General features: G+C 40.9%; 1 protein-coding gene across 7 annotated transcripts in view; it reads left to right on the top strand.

Moving 5' to 3' along the window:
- arhgap32b (Rho GTPase activating protein 32b) overlaps nt 1-16626 on the top strand; it is a 102084-nt gene that overhangs the window by 48020 nt on the left and 37438 nt on the right. Inside the window, exon 1 of one of the 7 annotated variants that reach the window (XM_053846645.1) lies at nt 13359-13544. The exons of the other annotated variants lie outside the window; for them this stretch is intronic. The gene's annotated coding sequence lies outside the window, so the exon portion shown is untranslated. Of the gene's footprint in view, nt 1-13358; nt 13545-16626 lie in introns of those variants that run through there. 7 annotated transcript variants of the gene reach the window in all.

Genomic DNA, 16626 nt, shown 5'->3' with positions numbered 1-16626 from the left:
TTATCGTCTTGTCTGCAGGTGACAAGCCTCTCAGAATGCTTATCTGTTTCACCCAGCGTCTTGAAAACACTTGATTTGCGAGTCTTTTCACATTCATAATACCAGTGGCTCACTCATTGCTGTCTATTTTTCTTATCCCTTTTACAGCTCCCAAGAAAAAAATCTATTCTCAATCTTCCCCTGTGGATTTGGTCAGTTTCTTCTGATGGGTTTGTGGGTTTTCAATGACTCATCTGAAAACAAATTGGCCTCGGCGGCCTTATCAGTGTTTCCAGGTCTGAATAAGGGCAGAGACTGCTGATGAGTTTTTGTTTTAACTCCTGCTCATAGCTTCTTTTTTTCTGCACTCAATGTAGACACTTGGTTAAAGGCCTAATAGCAATGGAGTGACCTCTCATTTTGTTATTGATCCTGCAAAACAAAGTTTAGTTACACTGAAGACAAATAAAATAAGAACACGCAGAGTTATGTACTTCACAGTTTTGCTTAGGTCAGAACATTCCCATTTCCCATCTAAGTAATTGGCTGGAAGGAACAGCAGAATATATTTGATGTTTCTTCTCTGCAGTATTAGTCTTCACAGGGGTAAGAGGCTTGTCATAATAATGTTCAGGTCCATGGAAACTAATGATCCTTAATTGTATCTCTGGCTAAGCAGCTATTATGTCAAAGTCCAGCCGTGTGTAAGAGTCTTTACTCCTATAGTAGGTGATTAACTGTCTCGCAATCTTGATATTGTACAAGGGAACACCGTGGTTTAAGATTAATGTGAGAAAGTGATCTGGCATTGTGCCTTGTGGAGGTATAAATCTCTTGCCACTGTTCTTGCGGTACGAATTAGTTCAGTTGTAATGTCATTATCATGCAGTTATACTGTGCAAGTGTGTGTGTGTGTGTGTGTGTGTATATATATATATGTGTATATACATGTATATGTATATACATGTATATGTATATACATATATGTATATGTATATGTATATACATGTATATATATGTATATGTATATACGTATATGTATATACATATATATGTATATATACAGTATGTTTCCTCAGAAATAAAAGAAAAAGAAACCACATAAATCAGCAGTAATAACGTGTGTGAACCCGGTATGTGGAGCTTGTCATGTGACAGAAATAAATCAACTTTATTTAACTAAATATGAATTAAGGAAAGTGGTGTGACTACCCACTTTAGGGTACCGACTCAGCAGTTGAGAACACGCTAGGTGTCTTGCAATGTCTCTCTTTCTCGTATGAAAACTGGTGAAAAAAAGGAGGTGGCAATTTACATTTTGTGTCATAACAGGAACATTTTAGAAAACAGTATCCTGTATGCCGGACATGTCACACCGTGCAGTGACAGATATGTCTTGGATAAAGAACCTGGAAAAGCACTCAGAGAGTGCTGACATCTGCCTAGCATACATACTTATTTGCACAAATATAGATGATGCCGTTAGCAGTCCAATTCCAAAGTGTTTTTTCTTGTTCAATGAAGATCATTTCCTCCATTTTGTTTATTTTGGGCACAGCCTGATAAACAGACAATCAAATAATGAAGGCTACTCAACAAGTTGGTCTGAATTATAGTTTTGTTTTTTTTTATCTCCAATCCATCTGTTGTTGAAGTGTTTAAGGCTTGCACTTCATCCGTCTTCTCTCAATCCAAGAACCAGATGTTTGGAATTTGCTAATGACATTGAGTAACGCAGGATGTAGGTTGAGCTTGTGAGCTTGATGTTGCTAATGTGGAGAAACTCTGTTTCCTGCTTCACTTGCTCTGCTCTTCCCATTAGTGAGCGTCTTCATCACCCTCCACCGCCTGATTTATGAATGGCATGTGATTACGCCACACTGTCTGGACAATAGTTACTAATGTGTCTGACAGCAATCCAGAATAGGAAAACTGACATCAAAGTCTCTCCTGTAATTTGTGAGCTGTTCAAGGAATCGAGGCCTTTCACCTATTTACGTATTTCGCTGGCAAACATCAACTTGACAAATGTCACCTCTGATTTATTCATCCAAGTCTGCATCCCAAGTGTGAGGTCAGACGAGTCATTCAGCAGGATAATAGACCATTTGAGTTAGTAGAGGTGACGTCTTTGTTTCCTCTTCCTTCTTTATATTTGTTCGTTCTTTTCCATGTTTTCAATCGTCTTGATCCAATGTTAGCTGGTTTTGAGTTGAAGCTCAAATAAATGTCCGGGTCTGCGCTGGACAGTACTTTGCATGTCTTTTAATGTAGAATACGCCCCCCAAATCCTTTGTTCAATCCAGTTTTTTTTCTGGTTTGAATGCATAAATTTAAGCACTTGTTTCAAACTCGATGTTTAAAACATATGATGAAGGTAGTGTTGTAGACGAGACCTCTGAGATTCTGGTCTCAGTCCTTCAAGGTCTTGAGCTGTGTCCCTTTTCTCACCCAAACACTCCTTTTTGACTCTAACACTTGGTTTTGTGCGCTCGCGTGTAAGTGTAGTGTGTCCTAATACAGTGGAACCTCGGTTTTTGAACGTCCCAGACTTCGAACAAATCGGAGTTTGAACGAAAATTTAGAGATTTTTTTGCTTCTGATTTAGAACGAAAATCCAGAACTCGAACTCCCCGAAAAAAAGCCAGAAACAAAGTGGGAATATGAAGTATGGATAGATTTCCAGGATACCACAAAACTTTAGTACTTACCAAATAATATAAATACCAAAGTATTTAAAAACCATGTTGGATAAGTTTGATAAGACACATTTTAGTAACTAGGACTTCTGTTTGTTTACTTTCTCTCGTACTTTCTTCTTTACTTTCTTCACACGTTAGTGACCCAAATGGTCTACCATGTACGACAACATGTATGTACAACAGTATGTTTTTATGTCTTCAAACAACATCGTCATACCTTTAACAGACCTATCACGGCAAAGCCGGCATCGGCTCTGCCCATTTCTTCTCCGTTGGTTCACCAAACCAACTGAGATTATCGTGCCAATGCAAAACGTTGGAGCTGGCATTTCCAAAACGCCTCCAACACTCGATATGCAGGAAACAAAACACTGCACGGCAGCCAATGACACGTTGTCTTTACGGTTGATGTCATGAAGTTCTTAGGAACGTCAATCACTTCACTTTGTCGTTGGAGGGCACTTCATCCTGGAGGGCGCTCAAAAACAAGTGCTGGTGTTAAGTGCTCGTGTTAGGGTGAGAAATGGGACACGGCCTTGGATTAGGTCTCTGTATGGCCTGGTGTAGGTCTCGACTCGTTCTCGAGTCAGTGGCCTCAACTACAACACTAGTCAAACAGCTTTAAATAATAGTTTAAAATAGTCCTTGCCGCAGTTGTGCAGTAATTTACATGCACTCACAATCGCCGCTTTCCAATCTCTCTGTGCTCAACATCTTTCCTTTCTTCAGTCAACAACTGACGCAAATTAGAGTCAGGTGATCGATGGCGATGAGCTACTTCTAGAGAAGAGACAAACATTTGAAGAGTCTAATCATCCTTCCTACGACTCATTTATATCGTGTTTAAGGAGCTCCGAAAAGATATTCAGGAGAAGCATGCTGTAATTCCATTTTCAAAAGATTTGGTCCCCGGCGCCTGAAATGTGAGAACATTATTTAGTTTCAGTTTCAGGCCCCTTCATCTCCGTTGTTGTCGTTTTTCGTTGATGTCCTCGGGTTGTTGTTATTGGCGACATTCTGCCTCTGAAAATAAAATCATAACAGTGAGGTTATTTCAGTTTTACATCTTGCACACATTAATGTTTACTGTAACTGTATCTGTTGACCTCAGCCTCATACTTTGACTATATAAAGCTAAAACCACACAGTATTTTGTTTTAGAGACATGCATGTGTAACTAATAAAACCTTCAAATGGCATCATCAATCACCCCAGCTGCATTCTCCTCTTCTTCCAACTGGTTTTGTAAGTTCACGAAGGTCAGGTCCTACTGTACTGCTTTTATGAATGACCAGATTTTTTTTAAGTCCAGAGTCTTGCCAAGGAAGTTTCAGACTTCATGTTCTACAGCCAGATGTCAAGAGAGCACAGCCTCACTAGACTTTCTTGCTGTGGCACTGACTGTGTGGTTTATCTTCAGCCTAACATTTCGTCCCGCCTTGATGCTTGTAAAGCTCCTTGCGACTTGAGGTTGAGAGCCACGACCACTACTGCTGTGTTTACAGAATAAAAACAAGAAACATCTTGGGTGCTTTTTTTTTTTTTTTGCCTCCAGCCTTTTTACTGCTCAAAGCTTTTTATTTTTCTTAAATGGGACATTTTAATGGAATTTGGTCTCACATATACAACCTGTAAAATTCAAGTGGCATTGCAGACAAACTAGTGCATCCGCACCACAATAAAGATGGAGCCCCAAACGTTATATTTATGAGGTATTCTGTGCACAAAGACTGTCTATTGGAAAACATTGATACACTGTCACAATACTGTATTGATATTTATTTAAGAAATAGGTGGATATGCTTGTGTTTTTGAGTTGACGGACCACCTATGGGCAGGGAGTAGTTCGACATCCTTCTTCAGCACCTTATATTAGACAACAAGAGTGTTCAAGCTCGGGGTGGAAAGTGAGTGTCAGCTAGCTAATATATGATTGATGGTTGTATTTAAAGTGATAAGACTGTCATCGACATTCAAAAGGTCTCATAACAGCCATGCCGTTTGTGAGATGTCCTACGCAAATACCCATTGAACACAATAAACCTCTGAACCCATCTTGTTCATGTAGCTTACAGCTAGCATGGAATGAGTGGATGCTACTCACACAAGTTTGGAAATAGATGTAAGAAGTATCACAAGTATCACAATATGTCGCGATGTATCATATCGTCCGTCCCTTATCAGGATACGCATCGTATTACCAGAATCCTGGCAATAACTGAACTGAGTTTGCTACCGATACCGGCATCGGTACTTGCATACTGGCTATTTTGCTGTACTGGTACTTGTCAAGTACTCGCTCATGACCGCACCCGATCCGTACTACAATGTCTATGTTTTTTGTGCGGAGCTCTGCATGCCACCGAGAATTGTTCAGACGAATCAGATGTTATTTGCATTTTATGATAAATGACCAACATTAAAAAGGACAACATATACTGCAGCTCGGCGCTGAATGAACCCAGAGCTGAGTGTGAAAGAGTTCATGATTTTAGTTTTAAACACAAGTAAGTCAACAGTTCACATAGTTAATATGTTTAAATCCACGAGTGTGTCTACCCCAATGAGATAGCAGGCTTATGAGATGCTGAGATACGACTCAGGTACTGGAGGTTTTCCTCTTGGTGGTCATAGATTTAAATAAACATAGATTGCGAAGGCTAAACTTGATCTGTGGCAGTGATGTCAGTGTTTGTTCATCGAACGTCTGCTGAATATGGATGTTGTGTTGGTATTATTAATTGTAGTATAGTATTAATCCATTATCGGTACTCAGTATCGGTTAGTACTCGTACTCTTAATTGGTGTGGAAGCTTCCATGTTCCCCAGAGGGCAAGCCTCCACCAATCTCCTTCAGCGACCCTTAACCAATGTCGAAACAACACATTTTGGCATCACCGCCACATGAAAGTTGGTTTTATTGGTCTGATCATATGCTTTGTTGTTTTTTTGCAAATTGTCCTGAACACATCACTGCTGTATCTCGGTAGAAGTTCATGATTTATCTTTCAAAAGATTTCTGGATCCAGATGTTAATCTGGAACACCACCAAAACTGAATCATATGTTCTTTTATCAACATTTCCTGAAAAAAATCAGTTTTTAGCTTCAAGTTATTTTGCTGTCTGAGAGGTGAACAGATGAACATGTCCTCAGCTGAGGAAAAAAGTCCTCGTTTTCAGATCAACATATAAATTCAGAATAAAGTATCACGGCAGAAAAGGAGTTTGTTACACAAGACCTTTCCACAGGTCAAACAAAAGTCGCTTGCAGATGAAGGATTTTGGTATAATCACCTCTTCAAACAGAATACATGCTCTTTAAATGTCAAGTGAGTCCTTGAGTGGCTGCAGTGTGCTGCTTCATCAGATGCCTTTTTTCATATGTTCGGCCACCCTGTGTATTTGTCATGAAATATGCCACGTGGTTTCCATTACACTCCAATTAGAACTTAATGTCATTGACTGTGGCCTTGCTTGGTGAGAATAAAGCCTCAGACAGATTTGTAAATTGTTTGTGTGCAGATCGTACCGTATTTATTGTCTGAATACTTTCAGACTTTACTGCTGTAAAAATTGATGACACTGGTAGAGAGGATTTTGGATGATCACAGCAACACCTGCCACTCATTTCTATGCTTCAATAAAACATTATTCTCTGGGTTTGGCCATAGGTCAAAGCTGTTTACCATCATTATCCGACTTGAACATATTATGTTAATTTAAAGCTCATACAAAAGTCTGTGCATCATTTTGTGCATAAGACTGAGCAGACTATTTACATCATATTAGCCAGTAATTTATCATTATAAAGTATTTATTAGTGTCTTGTTGAGAATGACTAGATTTGACCCTGGATTAGGCACGGAAGGTTCATTCTGAACTGCTTTATTACCAAGTAATAACAGTATATTAACAAGTTGTTAGCTTATTACTAGTTGAAGCGTGTTCCCCAATCTAAAGTGTTACCTACACCTATAATACAAAATAATCAAAAAGTTGCAACACACTCCAATACGAGCACTAGTTCTTACTTTCTCTTGCTAAGTACACAAGCAAGTATGCATAATCCTGACCAGAAGAATTCAAAGGTCAACCCTGCTTTATAAGCTGTAATCATATTTAATTTTCAGGATCATCCTATGCTGTCTTGTTTGTGTAATGCAGGACAACAGAAAATGTAGTTTCAGCACCGCTGATTTCAGTATGTTGACATCTGTCTGTGCTAGTTTGTGCTTGCGAGGTGTGAAATGACTAGTCGTACATGATTATGATATTCAAATCTGGAAGGCGTGCTGTTCTTGAGATACATATGTTGCTGTAATGTATAACTCCAATTCCTTTGTAACTTACCTGTGTAGTGCAGCGCATTATCAAGACAGATGCCTCAACCGTCTGATACACAGAACTATCTGTGCAGGGGCAGGATGGGTATCTCTGCCTATCAGTGTGTCCCCCTTTCCATTCTTCTCTCCATCCACCCATCTCTCTATCACAGACTGGTATCCACCCCTGCTGGCTGAGCATCATGACACAATATGCTCATGAGCATCATGACACAATCTGCTCATGCTGCCCACTCAACCCGTCCATAGACAAAAGACCAGGAGGGCCGTGTTCCTCCCCCCATTTGCCCCAATCCATCAACTGCAACGGCAAGCCCAGCACACACCCGAGAGGTGGCGGTTGTTTAAAGGCACAGGACCTGGTAAAAGAACACCAAAACAGTCAGGAGGCTTGAGTGAAAGCCAAATATTGGAGTGGAGATTCACGGTGCGATTGTTGGCTAAGACAAAGCAAACTCAGTTTGAAGGGGCAAATAAATGATGTCAAAGCTTTTGTCACCCCGTTCACAGTGAAGACCTCTCTGCACCCGGAGTGAGCGCAGGATGATGTAACCCACTCATTCTAGCCCCATTAGAGGAAACAATAGACCCGCAGGAGACACACACACACACACACACACACACACACACACACACACACACACACACACACACACACACACACACACACACACACACACACACACACACACACACACACACACACACACACACACACACACACACACACACACACACACACACACACACACACACACACACACACACACACACACACACACACACACGCTATCCCTGGCCACTATTCTTGTCTTCAGGAGACAATATTTGGCGAGGCTTTAAACGCCCATTACAGAAGAAAGTTTGCTTTAATATGCAACCTTTGCTGCGTTTAGATTATTTGCCTCATTAGACCTCATCATCAACTCCTTCCAACTCACTTCTGGCATGTTCAAAGACCCCAGTGAGGAGAACAGATTTGAGGAGCAACATTTTATCATGCAAATCCCTTTAATTACACAACCTGATTTGCATAATTAAGACTAATGATTTCCGGCTTCGGATGCTGCCGCTGTCAGAGCGTTTCGGATGAGAGGACTCAAGTCCTTTGCTTTTTATAAAGGTTGTCAATTGTCACAGAGATGTTTTGTATAGGGGCTGTGCTAGTTGATGGATTTAGGACATTTAAATCATCATTTTTAGCATGTGTCACACAAACTTCTGTTGTGGATTTAATCATAACTAAATCCCTGCTTTCATACACAACATCTCAATTTGATCTAGTTTTGTGTTTGGCAGCAGCTTTGGGCTCCTTCTGTGTTGTATTATGAAATGCTTGCCCCCTCAGTGTTCTTGTTTACCTCCCTAAATAAAGCCTGCCTGGATTTTTCCCACCATAGGACTGCGTGAAAACAGTTTGTGTGTATTATTATGAAGCTAAATTAAAAAGAGAATTGAATAATTACAATCAAGATGGAAATATTGGTGTCGACTCAAATAAAAACACAATTTTTGAGTGTATAAAAATTACATTGACGGTTTAAGAAACGTACACTCTATTACGTAGTGCAAATGACCTTGAGTGCAATATTTGCAAGTGGGACGTGGTAGATTGAATTTTCTGCATTGCCTTGACATTTTTTAAATGTTTGATGCTCCATTGAAGTTTTCTGCACATCCTAATAACAAGGAAGTTTGGAGATGGTTTCCTGTCTGAAAGAACATTAGATCAGCAGATGTGCTGTCTTGTGTACATATCTGTCTCAGGTCATAAAGGGATGCACATCCCATCTCTTTACTGTCTCCCACAAAACTGCAGGTTAACCTGCTTGTTATTATTCTTCATGAAACTCTTCACAGAATGTCTGTCCTCCATTTGTCTGTGGAAAGTTGTCCTCTCCCTTTCTACCTGACCTTCGGGGGTATTGGAGGGGAACAGGCTGGGGGGGTTACTCTTTGGGGAAATGCCTGGAAATGCTAAAGTGATGGCTTGGCTCCAGAAGCTCTGAAAGCATGTTTGGAACGCCTCACCCCTTACTGGCCTCATGGAAATGTGGTTGGACTACACAACACAAATTATGACATCCTCTTTACATGGAGCCTTTTGTTTGTCTACTCACCATTTTTGGCGTAAGAAAAAAAAAACTAAAATCGTCGGTTCTGCCTTATGAACCAGTTTACTACTGTAATTATAAAGTTTGTCAGGTTTTATTTTGATTTTATGGTTGTAGGATTCTTATGAGTGAAAGCTGTTATTTTCAACATCTGGCACTGAGTTTGGATCTGTACTGTAACCGTTTAGATGGGAGGGAACAGACCAGAAAATAGCATGATCAGAATGCTAAAATGACTTGAATGAGCAAAGAAAGTGGGACAATCTTAACTATCCTACATATTTACAATAGTACCTTTTTACTCCTGGTTGTTTATTCATCAATTGGTTTGCCAATTCATGCCTACAATGTCCTTTGCAAGGTGTGTTTTAGCTGCTGTGGTAGGACTGAGCTGAGTGGGAGGTGGTACAAGGGTTTGTTTGAGACTAGCTTTAAAATTGTGAGTCAGTTCTCCCCTACTGTCCATCTTACTGACAGAAGTTTGTTTTCAACATTTTTTTCAACGTGATAAACGTGTCTCACACTCTCTGCATAACTCTTGAACCTCACTATTGACTCTGCACTGAATACTAATCGTCAGAGCAGTGGTAACCAACCAGGTAGACCGGTAGCTCTTTGTACCACTGTGGGTCGATCGTGAGCAGTCGTCATGACAGCGAAGTCATATCGCCCCATTCGATGTGTTGCAGTGCAGTTGCTGCATCAAACTTGCGGGAGTCCTGCTTATCAATCCACTGCCATCATCAAGACATTTAACGTTAGTTTCTACTGTCCCGAGTCATGAGAAGTCACCCGCTGACCTTGTTGCACACACCGCATGCGTCATTTGTGTCCTCCCCGGCATTGCGCTCTCTCACACACAGACATTCACAGTCAGCACCAGCGAGCTGAAACCGTTCCTTAGGCTGATGCTCCTCTAGCCTGACCACACGCCTTCACCTTCACTGCAGAATGTTCCTTGTGGTGAGATGCTAAATACTGTATGCATCGCTGAGCCAAAAGAGCTAATGGCTAAAAAATGTTTTATTTTAAACCTTTTACAGTCAGTTTTCAACCGTAGATCATCAAGGTGTCTGTCATGGTTTCAAAGTTGAATGCCGTGTCAAATGTGCCCTCAAAATGTAATTTACCAAAGAGAGGAATTTTCTACAGGGTTTACAGGATGCAGAGATAAATAAGGTGGAGGATTTTAAGTACTTAGGCTCAACTGTCCAGGGCAATGGAGAGTGTGAGGAAGAGGTGAAGAAGCAGGTGCAGGCAGGGTGGAATCATTGGAGAAAAGTGTCAGGTGTGATGTGTAACAAAAGGGTGTTGGCAAGGATGAAAGGGAAAGTGTACACAACTGTGGTCTGAAAAGTGTATCAACTGTGCAGCTGCTGAACCCTCAGATAAGATGTTACTTAACATTGAGACCTGCAATAATAGGATAAGAAAACAGATCAACTCTTCATTGTCTGAGCTTTACTCTGCATTTACTCACTGTTGTTCTGGTATTACTTTCCATTGTGTATATACAGTGTGTGTGAGTGCCTGACCCTGTACTGGAAGAAAATCTTTCTCATAATCGGATTTGGTTTGTGAACCTCCTTGAAGTCATGATCTCATCCCTTTACAGTGATCTGCTTCGGCGTTTAAATCCCATTTCATTCTGCAGTCTCCCTCCACGATCCATTTTTATTGCTTTAGTAATGATTTTAAATGTCGCTCCTTTACACATCCGGCTCCTGCGCTGCTACAGAGCTGCACAGCTCGACAGACCAACCTGCTCTTGACAGCAGTCTGTGGGCTACTGGAGAGGACTGTGTGTTGAGGCGAGCCTGGAAAAGTGTAGACAGTAATGCGTTTCCTTACAGCGATGGACATCCATATGTGAACGGAAGTCATGTCATAGACAGTGGTGCCATAAACATGTAGTGTCATAAGTTTCTATAGAAGTAGCTTGAATGTACAACATATTTATAGAAGGCTAAAAACTCTGTAAGTTGTTCTTGATCCATTTATTCACGATGAGCTGCTACCACTTTAAACTTGGATGCACAATGCAGTCTGTCCGAGCGCACAAAGGATGGTTTGTGGTCATTTCCTCAGCTGGAATAGTACGGTCATGCTTTCACTGAACATGGTTTGGATTTGTTGCTGCCATTCATCGGTTTGTTTTGTTTTTAAACCTTGTGCTGCTCAACATATGTAGTTCCATTGGTCATCAAGACAACGGAACCCAGTCAGTAGATGAGATTTACACAAGTCAGAATTCAAACTTTGATGGAGGTTGATCTTTATAATGCCTGCTGTTAACTGAAGTAATCATTTATTGGTTTGTACAAATCTTCATTGTCACCATATAGGTTCTGCACTGATGCACAAAAACAGTGTTTCAGAGCACTGACAAGATGGATGGATATTGTTCTAAATAATATTAAGTTTACAAAGATACTACAGCTCAAGATTTTTATTGTGGCGCTGCAGAGATGGTTACACAAGGGTTATGGTTTGTGCTGAACTTGAAAAAATAGATCTCAGTCACAGCACCATTTGATTTAATAAGTTATTAGGCATGCAAATATACTCTTGGTAGGAGAAAGTCCATTCCCTAATGTGCCACAGAGCTCAATCGAAAAGGTCTTATTGACAAAACACTTGGTTCACTCCACCCTTGTTGACTGTAATGCTGCATGGCTTCCAAAAATTTGTGCTGCAAGCCAAGATAAACTAAAAGGAGGTCAAACTTTTTTTGTAGTTTTACTGATATTTATTTAGAATTGTGCTCTATCTGGAATAAATGTGGTCTAAACATAAAAATCCTTGCTATTTATTCAATAAATCTTTGTTAATGGTGACTGCTGGGCTAAGGAGACTTTACTATCATCAACTGTGTAAGAAAAAAACTGTTTTCCTTTTGTGACATTTGCCAGACAACTGTCTGTTTACCTTCTCCCACCACTCTAATAATGCAGTCTGGAGTGCTAGTAGCACATCTGGCCAGAAGGTCATCAGAACTGGGTCATTGTTGGATTATTGTTTCAGGCAGACATGCATTACAGCGTGAGGAGAAAAGTTTCAATCAGACATTACATAACTATTTCTGAAAAGAATCGATGTGCGTGGAGAGATATGATGTGCTCTTCATTCACCCATTATTTATCCTGTGAATGACTCCTGCGCCATCTGTTCCTTCAGGATTGGCTGTTGTTGTGTACAGTGACTTGAGCGTCTACTTCCTATACACTTCACCTTGTTAACTGGTTAAAACAGTACTTTTTTCCCAATCCGTATTGTATTTTAACTGAAGGTTGCGTTTTAAAATGCTGTTATCCATAGCTTAAAACTACAGAAGTATATGGAGAAGTACAATTTTTCAGTTAATCTCAACATGAAAAGTCAAAATAATAGTCTGTATTTATTAAAATGTTCTATTTCTCAGTCAGGGATGCTGTATTAATACAAAATAATGGAATAACAATGTTCGTTATTAGCTCATTTGTTTTCATTCTAACTTAAAAGGGGCAGCAAGAAAGTCCAAGGGCTGGTGTGTCCTGTGCCATGTGCAGGTCTGGTATGAAATCTAGACATGTTGTTCTTGCCGCAGTTTGAGGAGAAGAGTGTGACCGCAGCAGGTCCCTCATGGCTGTGTGGCCCCTCTGGCTTCTCACATGTCCTCCTCTGTGCCGGTTAGATTTCCACCCTTCACACTCAGCTGTAGCTCTCTAGAATCCTCCTCATGTGCGGATGGTGCATGTGAAGTCATCACAGCTGACTTTTCAGGTTTTCTTTGAGGTGTTTTGTTGCAGGCCATTGATATTTTGGGTGACTCTATTTTGGCTGTGGACTGGAGACTCCCAAGTCTCTGGTTTTATTTATTCTAGAGGGAATTTTTAATTGGAGGGTTTGGTCACCAAAGATGTTTCCCTTTTCTGTCCTTGCATCAGTCATGTATGTGGTTAAATGGGCACTTGTGGACGTCAGTCTGGGTGTTTATCCTCGACTGCACATTTCTTCAGTGAGGTGGTACAGACTAGGCGGACAGTCGACAAAGCTCTGCACATGTGGAAGGAAAGAATAATCAGTTCTGCAAGTGCAGCCCCCCTTTTTGTTACCTCTTGCCCCTTCTCTCTCCCTCCATCCTCGCTCTTTGTCCTGGGAACGTACCAACCGGAGAGGGGGAAGATGAGGAGCGTAGGGGGAGGGGTGAGGCAGCATGTCAGTCAGTGAAGAGCTGGGAAAAGGGAGAGAATAGCATGTGGCGAATGGACAGCGGGAGTAGACGGTGAGGTCGGCAGAAGAATCCCAAAACTGGAATTTTTTTGAGAGTCACGGCAAGAACATTCGGATTTCTCATTTTGTCGCCCTGCCGGCCAAATGTTCCTGAAGTTCTGTGAGTGACAGCCTTCCGAAACAGGAAGCAGAGGTAAGAGGGTCATCACAATGGTGGGATGGGAGAAACCACATTGTTCATTTCTGCAAATACAATTTCCTGTGCTAATTCCCTCGCTGAGAGGTCGTAACGCGTGGGAGGTAAAGAGTTTGACATTTTACATGCGACGGGAATCGTGCCCTGCACTTGTGAAACCAGACCCTCTGACTGGGACGCACTTGCTCTTTAGTAACTCACACAGTGAAATAGGGTCCGGGGACAGGTGCTGTGAGCACGAACGGGTGAGTTCCTGTGAGGGACGCTATACTTCAGGGCAGGAAGGAAAGTCTCAGAGCGAGAATGAGGTGCGAGAGAACAGGATTGCAGTGAGTACACACTGACATTTTCCTCTCTTAAGTTTGGAGTCAAGCTTCGTTGCTACCCCAGTGAACCTGCAGGACTCCAAGGGCCACTCTGGATTGCCATTTGGGTTCAGTTAAGGAATTGTGATTTTTACGATACATGCTGAAGTGGGTTTTTTTTTTGTTGTTCAACTACTTTTAAAGTTGTAACTGGATGAGATCAATCCACTGGATTATTTGAGATTGTAAAGCAAACTGCTTGAGTGGTTATTTGGCAGGACCTCAGCAAATGACAATAAAAACAACATAGTGTAGTTGCTCAATAAGAGAGAGTTGGGATACATTTCTGCATTATCTCATGTTTAAATAGATCTGGTGGTCCGTATGGACCCGATAAATGGCCTGATAAGAGTCTGACAGGGCTTGTTTTGGAATCACTGTCACCATTTTTTTTCTTCTAATTTTGATGCATCATTTTCGTGACAGTCGTGTTTCTTGAAAGTGTCCATGAGCGCCACCCTGCTCACCAGATTGCAGCCACTTTCCGGACAAAATGTAAATGTTTGGCTCAATAATTCAGCATGATTTCCCGTGGCATGCCTCACTTTTTACCTCATCTTTGGTCTCATTCTAATTTCACTCTTGATGTTGCCGCCTGTCATCCCTTAGAGCAGATTGAGTCGATAAATCATGAGCTGGAAGTATGTGTTGCAAAGGTGTGATGACTCAGTATTTCAGCCCACCTGAACTCACTTCTTACTTAAGCAGTTAACAACTTTGATGTCTAAAAGGAGCCTTTGTCAGCAGTTCTCGCTGGAGAAGATTAGATTGGTTGTATTGTCATGAGAAAAAGCTGGATATAAGGTAGTCAGTTTTAAGCCTTTTAATTGGTTGGGTATTTTGAGGTCAAGCTTAGTGCCTTAGTTCCCTGGGTTTAGCACTCAGTATATTGTTTTATTCAAACAAAGGCATCAGAGTTTGGATCAGAGTCGGTTGTTGATCAGATTTCCCAAATCAATGTCATTATCAAGAGTCTGGTTTAAATCGCCATTCAATTCTATTTCACTTTGGTTCGGGATATTTTGGTTATAATACTAATTTTGCTTTAATATGGAAGAGATATTGATGTTTAAACTTCAGGCCATGGTACACGTGGTGGAAAAGACATGCTAAATAATCAGTTATTGGGTATTATGAGTCGATATTGGGCCATGCAGATGGAACTCAAATGATTCAATAATACTATTCCCTGCATCTTGTTGAGTCTTTCATCTGAGCACTGTCGTCTCAACTAAAAATGGTAACTGTTTTTTTACGTACAGTATATAAACTAGTCCAAAATTATCTTTGTGTATCAAGTAGTGCCATATTGGAAATCTGATGCCACAAACCCATGCGTTTATTGTCTACACAACTGCACTCACTTCTTTCTCATTGTTTTTTCTGCTATATCAATCTCACTTGCCCTTCTTCTGGGAATTCCTCCATTACATTTAAATGGTACAACAACTCGAACCAGGCTTTGGAAAGGTTTCAGCAAGGACTGCTGAGCTTTTCCTCGCTGCTCTGACTGGACAAACTTTGACAGCTGACCCTGCACCAAATACAAGTAGCCTTTTCGCGGTAGACTGCAGATCAGCAAGTGCAAGCTGAATCCACTTAAAGCTTTGAAATGTTTAAGAGCTTCATTGAAAAGAGATCGATGTATATTTAGCCAAAGTGCCGTGTTTTTATGCGTATTCTTTTATGTGTTTATACTCTGCCAGTTTAGTTTAAAGGTTTTCTAATTTCTTAAGGACAACAATAGTGTATTATTTAGACCACAAATGACACAGCATCACGGCTGGGTTGACTTGCAGCATTCAGAAACACACCCTCGTACCAAAAGAGTGCCTAGCAAGTTGAGTGAGATGTTATTGCTGTTTGTTTCTGTGGTCTAGTTTTTATTGCGTCCTCATGCCACTCAAACAAAATTTATTTGGTTTCGCTTTGCACCAAACGCTGCTCAGCTTGTGTCAGCGACAGTAGGCGTAGCTTTGGTTCTGGCTTGTCTTCCATTACATCTCTGTTTAATACTCATTATTTATTCATTTAAATCAAAAGCATTTATTGTAAGTGATGTTTAGGGACAGACTTGTTTAAGCGCTTAAATTGTATGCATCTTAGTATCGATTATGAACCGCACAGCAAAGTACTTTGAGCTTTAAATACAATCCTCTGGCTTCAGCTAATGTTGCTGGGAGGTTACATTGTTTGCCCTGGATGCTGTGAATTGTTTCCTCCAGGCTCAACCGTCAGTGTGTCTCTTGGTTTCCCATGATAGCTTCTGTCTGGATATTGTTTTAGCAGTTAAGAGAATGTGTTTGTTAAACAGCCACACAGCTGACAGCAGTGCAGCTATAAGACTGTGAAATGGTTGCTTCTGCATTTAAAGCAATTGAGAGCTGATTTCCACTGCTGACCCCATCTGATCCTTCACACCCCGTCAGCCTCATGCTTGAGAAAATAGCCCTGCATGGTTTGACTTTTCCCCTACTTTTAATGATCAGGACCTAGGCGTGGATAGAGAGGAAAGCACCACGTTAGATATTGCATTACACTTTTATGATCTTCTGTAGGTTGCGTAACCAAATTTTGTTCATCTGGTGTTGCACTGTACTTCCTGGAGTATGGTTCGAGGACACTTTATGTTACATCAGTGTGATTTTTGTAACTTAATATTCCCAATTTTCCTGTATAATCTCCTCCAGACTTGGACCTATAAAAGTGAGGGA

This window comes from Synchiropus splendidus, chromosome 17, assembly GCF_027744825.2.
Source record: "Synchiropus splendidus isolate RoL2022-P1 chromosome 17, RoL_Sspl_1.0, whole genome shotgun sequence".
NCBI lineage: Eukaryota > Metazoa > Chordata > Actinopteri > Syngnathiformes > Callionymidae > Synchiropus > Synchiropus splendidus.
Note: the sequence above shows the minus strand (reverse complement) of the source record. Positions and strands in the feature narration are given on the sequence as shown.